Source organism: Rhipicephalus microplus, chromosome 2 (assembly GCF_043290135.1).
Source record: "Rhipicephalus microplus isolate Deutch F79 chromosome 2, USDA_Rmic, whole genome shotgun sequence".
NCBI classification, from domain to species: Eukaryota; Metazoa; Arthropoda; class Arachnida; order Ixodida; family Ixodidae; genus Rhipicephalus; species Rhipicephalus microplus.
In genome coordinates, this window is record NC_134701.1 from 90,015,620 (window position 1) to 90,022,119 (window position 6,500).

Consider the following 6,500-nt stretch of genomic DNA (forward strand, 5'->3'; position numbering starts at 1 on the left):
AAGTGGGAAAAACAGGTATCCAAGCCCCCCGAGGTGAAACGGGGACTTAGGCAGGGGTGTCCACTGTCACCCTTGTTATTCATGATGTACCTACAAGAATTAGAGTCCAAATTAGAGGGAATGGACTTGGCTTCAACCTCTCTTCAGTCAAACAAGAAAAACTCATTGATCAGGCACTACCAGCATTAATGTACGCAGATGATATAGTGCTAATGGCTGAGAACAAGGAAGATTTGCAGAGATTGATGGACATCTGCGGTAATGAGGGAGATAGGTTAGATTTGAGATTCAGTAAGGAAAAATCAGCAGTCATGATTTTCAATGACAACGAAGGTAGTGAGCTTAGGATACACGAGATCACGCTAGAGATAACAGATAAATACAAATATCTGGGCGTATGGATAAGCAATGGGACCGAGTACCTGAGGGAACACGAAATATACGTGACGACTAAAGGTAACAGGAATGCAGCAGTGATGAAAAATAGGGCACTGTGGAATTACGATAGCTATGATGTTGTGAGAGGAATATGGAAAGGGGTCATGATTCCTGGGCTGACGTTCGGCAATGCGGTCTTCTGCATGAGATCAGAAGTTCAAGCAAGATTAGAAATTAAGCAACGTGGAATAGGTAGGCTTGCTTTAGGAGCTCACGGGAATACACCAAATCAGGGAGTACAAGGTGATATGGGATGGACATCATTTGAGGGCAGGGAAGCTAGCAGCAAGATAAAATTTGAGAAGCGATTGAGAGAAATGAAGGAGGAGCGTTGGGCTAGGAAGGTTTTCAGCTACTTGTACATGAAGAATGTCGATACAAAATGGAGGAAGCGAACCAGGAAGTTGACTGGTAAATACTTAGAAAACAGCAGGTGGCCAAACCAAAAAGAACTATCGGTTAAAAAGAAAGTGAAGGAAACGGAGACTGACATGTGGAGAATGGGCATGATTAAGAAGTCCGCACTAGAGATCTATCGAACTTTTAAGCAGGAAGTTGCCAAGGAAAGGATCTATGATAATACTCGGGGTAGTTCTCTACTGTTTGAGGCCAGGATGGGAGTACTGCGAACCAAGACATATCGGGCCAAAAACGAAGGGGTAGACACAGTATGCAGTGCGTGTGGAGAGGAAGAAGAAACTGCCGAACACTTGATAATGTTCTGTAAAGGGCTTCACCCTATAGTTCTGGATGATGGCGCAGAGTTTTTCAAAGCACTGGGGTTTAGGGACCGGGAGGGCAAACTAGAAGGAGGTTATCTGATTGGTGGCTAAAGTCAAGGCACGAGTGAAAATTAAACCCTTCACTCCTCAAACTCACTTTTTAAAGAAAAAAAAAATAAATCTAGTTTTTGGTTCATTAAGTATTACGGCTTAGTGGCGCTAGCCACCGCCCAATCTAAAGGGTACAGACATATCCATCCATCCATCCAACATCGCTCGCTCGGCGGCTCGCTGCAGCGAAGCTGCCATGTCAAGGCTGATTTGTGGCTGATATGGTTTTGTTTGTACCGTAAATTTTATGTGCCTCTAATATATTGCAGGGCGTAAGTGCATAATATATAAATGAACTTCGCGGCAGATATTATCAAACATTATCACCGTATGGTGTGACCATACAGATAGCATCATAAGTCAAGCTTTACATCAATCGCAAACATCGCGGCCAGCTAAGCTTGCCACTGCTAGCGATCGTTCCTTGGTGCTAAGAAATGTAACCGATTAACATTTTGGGGGGATTGCCATTTCGCAAGGTTATAAGCAAGCTCAAGAAGCACAAAATGCTACTGTGACATTGTCACACCTGTCCCGTTTATTAGGGAGGCGATCGCCGGGCTAATTCCAAGAGCCGAAGTATCGGCCCCCCGAACCGCACCACGAAAGCGTGGACAATTTGGAAGTGGTCCTTATTGGTGCGCCAGCGGACGCCGGCTGTGGTCCAAAGAACAAGACAGAGCCGAGAGTTGATAAACAAACAAAATTATATGGCAGATCGAAAACAAAGCACAAAATTGCACACTCTACAATAGTCGCATACAATATGTCACCAATCAAACCAATCGATCAACGTACTACACAATACAATCAGCCACACTTGAAACAACGGACACGGACAACAATACGAGCTACATTGCAGTCGCATGCATTGAACAACCAAGACACTTAAGGACTAAGGAGATATAAAAGCTATTCAGTCCAAAGTCCTTGGAACAAAAGCCTGAATGATACTCTTCCGAGAATCACTCACTCAAAGTCCCGCGTTGTTGTCGTTCCGCGCCCTCGGAGTTTCTCTTCCAGGAAACCTCCCGTCTTCAATTGGCCACTCTTCAAACTTCAACGTCTTCTTCGCCGGAAATCCGTCGGCTTCACACACGCAGCTGTTGCCCGCGTCTTCGCTCGATAGCGGTAAACCCACGCTCTTGCCTGTAGCTCGAGCCGTCCCTACGGACCAAAAACTTCGCCGACTACACGGCGGACTCTCTACGCACTCTGGCGCTCACTTCCGTCTCCTCCTGTTCTGTCACTACGGGCAGAACCTTCGCCGACTCCACGGCGGAATCCCTACGCGCTCTGGCGTTAACTTCCGTCACCTCCTGTTCTGTCACTACGGGCAGAACCTTCGCCGACTACACGGCGGAATTCCTACGCGCTCTGGCGTTAACTTCCGTCACCTCCTGTTCTGTCACTACGGGCAGAACCTTCGCCGACTCCACGGCGGAATCCCTACGCGCTCTGGCGTTAACTTCCGTCACCTCCTGATTTCTCGTCTCGGCTGCTCGGTTAAATACCTTGCGCGCGACTTTCCAGATGTTTCTCGTCATTTCGTCGGCGCGATACGCAGCGAAGGCTGGGGAGAGGCACGAGACGGTTCGACTGCCCTCTCCCGAGGATGATTCACTCGGTCTGACCCCGCCTCCTTCGTTCGAGAAAAATCGCGGTCTTGCTGGGCCGCCGATGTGGGGTGAGGAGGATCGTCTGCGAAGCCGTGCTTCTGCGGGGAGAGCGCGCGCCCGGGAGCCCTGGATGTTGGCTTTCTTTTTTTTTTCTTTTTACCTCGCGGCGTTTCTGCCGCCCGTTGTCGCAAGGATTTGGCGGCGCGCTCTTGTTTAGCGCTCGTTCTGTGACAGACATTGATATCAATTTCTTTAATGTTATTATACTTGACATTTTGCATGAGATAGTTTTTAAGGACTTAATTATTCTTGCGTATTAACAGTGGAATATTTTTCGATTAACAACTGCACAGAAAATCGGACAGCGTTTTACTTTTCTTACAAATATTATTTGAAGTTGGGGATATCATAGTAGAGAACAAAGCTAGCACACTACAGTGTGATGCACATCACATCGTTCTTCGAAGCTTGAGGTGCTTTGATCTTTTTCTTGCAGAACTTCTCTGTTTGTTTAGAGATTTCGTGAAGAAGTGAAGCCGTGTGAGAACATAAAACTTGATTATGTTGCTCGTCAGCTCTTGCTTGTGTGAGTCACACCCTTCGGATGGTACGGTCTGCATTGAATTAAGAAGTTCAACTATAGTGTCCCTTTGGAGCTTATTATAACTGAACCACAATGTAAATGTGTCCTCCAGTGCCTCCACAAATGAAAATAGCTCAGGTGACGGGTACAAGAGCCCTCCAACATCACAGAACGCTGTGAATGACACAAGGTTCTTATCTGCGTTCTCGAGGTTTGTGAGCAGCTGCTCAAAACAGTCCCGGCATTTCGTTGCCATAACTTTCTTCCGCGCCACATAGCCAGCCAAATAGTACACCAGTCTTGCGTCACTGACTTGCACAGGATACACATGGTCAGAAAGGACAGTCGATGCCTGTAGTACACTTGAAGCTTCGTCCAGGTTTCCAGTGTCCAGTAAATTGTCGACATGGTTGTCCACTTAATCAGTTTCAACTAATGACGTAAGTGTGCCACCTGCACATTTGCCCGTGTTTGGTGCTTTTACCAAATTGTAAAAGCTAAGGGAATTCACGGCAGTAAGAAACTGGGTCGATGTGGGATGATCGTTGCATGCGGATAACTGACGAATTATCCCAAATAGCTTTTCGATTGGATCTTGGCTGAGGCATGAAGTCAACAAATATTTGTACTGCAATTCCTCTGACAGGTATGTTAAAAGTTCCAAAGTGCCTTGCAGAGTTACTCTTAGACTTTCTGCAGTGCTAGCAGACAAAAAGCCTGCCTTCGTAGGTCCGGTGCGGGCTTCCCAACGGTCTAAGTATGCTAGAACACCCTGCAGTACTCTTTCCTGTTCAGAATTTTTTCTCAGTGCCGTTTAAGGCACTCCGGATGTCATCACAACAATTAGCTTTTCCATGAAGCGAACAAATTGTTCTGTCACTTCTCTATATTAACATGACTTTGAGATTGCTTCTTTGTATAAGAAAAGCCCGCGTGTAACCTCAATGCTAAAGAGATGAAATGCATAATTAATTTTCATTTTTCCGAAGTTGTTGGGGTCCAAGTGCACTTCTGTAATCTTCAGCATCGCTTTCAACGTTGTAGCACACTTGTCCAGTCAGCTATCCTGATTGGCCTAACATCAACGCGCCCATCTGGTGTTTTATAGCCATTTCTGATGAAGCCGTTCCTGATGCACTTTACTAAATGCGGAAAGTCAGACAGAAAGAAAAGCCGCCTCTTGACATCAGTTGGATGAGGTGCTGAAGGCTTGATAGCTGATGCCGAACATGATATGCCAAATCGATGCTACATTGCACGGTTCCAAGATGCTCCATCCGATGTCACAAAGTCTACCCTGAGGCCAGCATTCTCTGCCAGGATAACTGCTTCTAAAATGATTTTGGAAAGCAGCGGGGCTTTCACATTAGCTCTAGATGCAAATACACCCAAGATTTGGTGCCATGAACCTGAATCATTATCACAAGACCATGATCACATGGAACACTTTTGTCAGCCTCGGAAGTGAGAGAACCAAGGTCTACAAATCCATCAACTTTTCCACTTTCCCGCTGAACACCAAAGTTTTCGGCAAGTTTCATTTCGTCAACGATCAGTCCACCATGACGTTCAAAGTCTCCCATATTAGCAGTCTTCTTAGAAATGCCCGAGAGGACACATTTATTAAAACCAAAGCACGTGTCGTACTTCTTCATGAATGCTCTGAGGCATGTACGACTGGGTAACAGAAGAATTTTCTCCCTACGCACATGCTCATAAAGTCGTAAGCTCTTCATGTGCATGATGACACACTCCAACATCCACTCTGGGTTGTAGCGCATGCCATTTCAGGACTTGCGCCTTGCAGCTTCAAAACACTGCATTATAGCATTTTTCTGTTTGGATGGGAGCTTGTCTATTTTGCTCAAGAGTGCGCTTTCTTCAATTTCTTCATTCTCTAGTTTTAGCTGTGCAATGGTTTGGTCGAGAGTCTCCACCTCGTTTCTAAGGTGGCGTACTGTTTGAGCTTTAGCTTTAAGCTTTGTTGCATGCGTCAGTTTGCCTGCTGTTTTCTTTTTACGGTATCTCTGATTGACAAGGAGCTTTCTCAAGTACTCGGAACTCATGCAGCGTCTTTCATCTTGACTTTAGGTACCTTTACACTTGCGATGGTAGAGCTTCCCATTCCAGACCTTCAAGTTCTTACCAGATGATGCAAAAGAAACTCGCACAACAAGCTTGCCCTTGAACACACTGGCATGGCATCAACAGTCTCCAGAAGAGAAGCTGGCTCATATGGCCCATTCATCGAAATCTTCACACCACGCACAAATACTTCATGTGTTATGGCACTTCCACTAGCACAAAATTTAACAATTTCTCTGCGTGTAGAAGACTCATGTCCGAGCTAGGCGTGCACCAGCTGTAGGTGACATTTAGCGGTTCCTCACTGAATACATGCCTTCGCCACCGATTTGAAGGAAGTGGAACGTGCTTGTAGTCGTAAACGGGCGCAGCTGGAAGGTCGGGTGGCTCCGGTTCATCCTGCGGCTCCCGGTCGTCGTCCTTTCGACGTCTTTTCTGAGGAATCACAAGCGGTGGGTGTCATCTCTCCTTGGGGTTTCTTTTTTGCGCCATACGTTTCGAGAGGTAGAAAGAAGCATTTGGAAAGATCGTTGGGACGGCATGCGGCAATAGTACAGGCCTAGCTCTGTCCAAACGCACTACCTCAACTACCTCACCATTAATAACGTGCTCGAAGTGGCGCGAGATGAACTGCTGATCGAAGTGGAGCTCGCAAATGGCAGCGTTCTTTTCCAAAGGCTTGTCTGCTCTTGGTATATCGCGCAGCCACTGTTGGAACAAATGGTCGTCTTTTGGGACTCCAAACAATGAAAGCTTCTGCTTGCACGATTCGTACCCAGTTGAGCATCTGGACACAAAACAGTGGCTCTGACGTCTGCTCATGGCACACACTCCGCAAAAGACATAACGTAGACACGAAAAGGCTGTCTGAACAGCAAATGCAGCACGAAAGAACAGCTTAAACAGGCAAAAAAATCACGTTTGACCGGCGTGTTGCAGCGT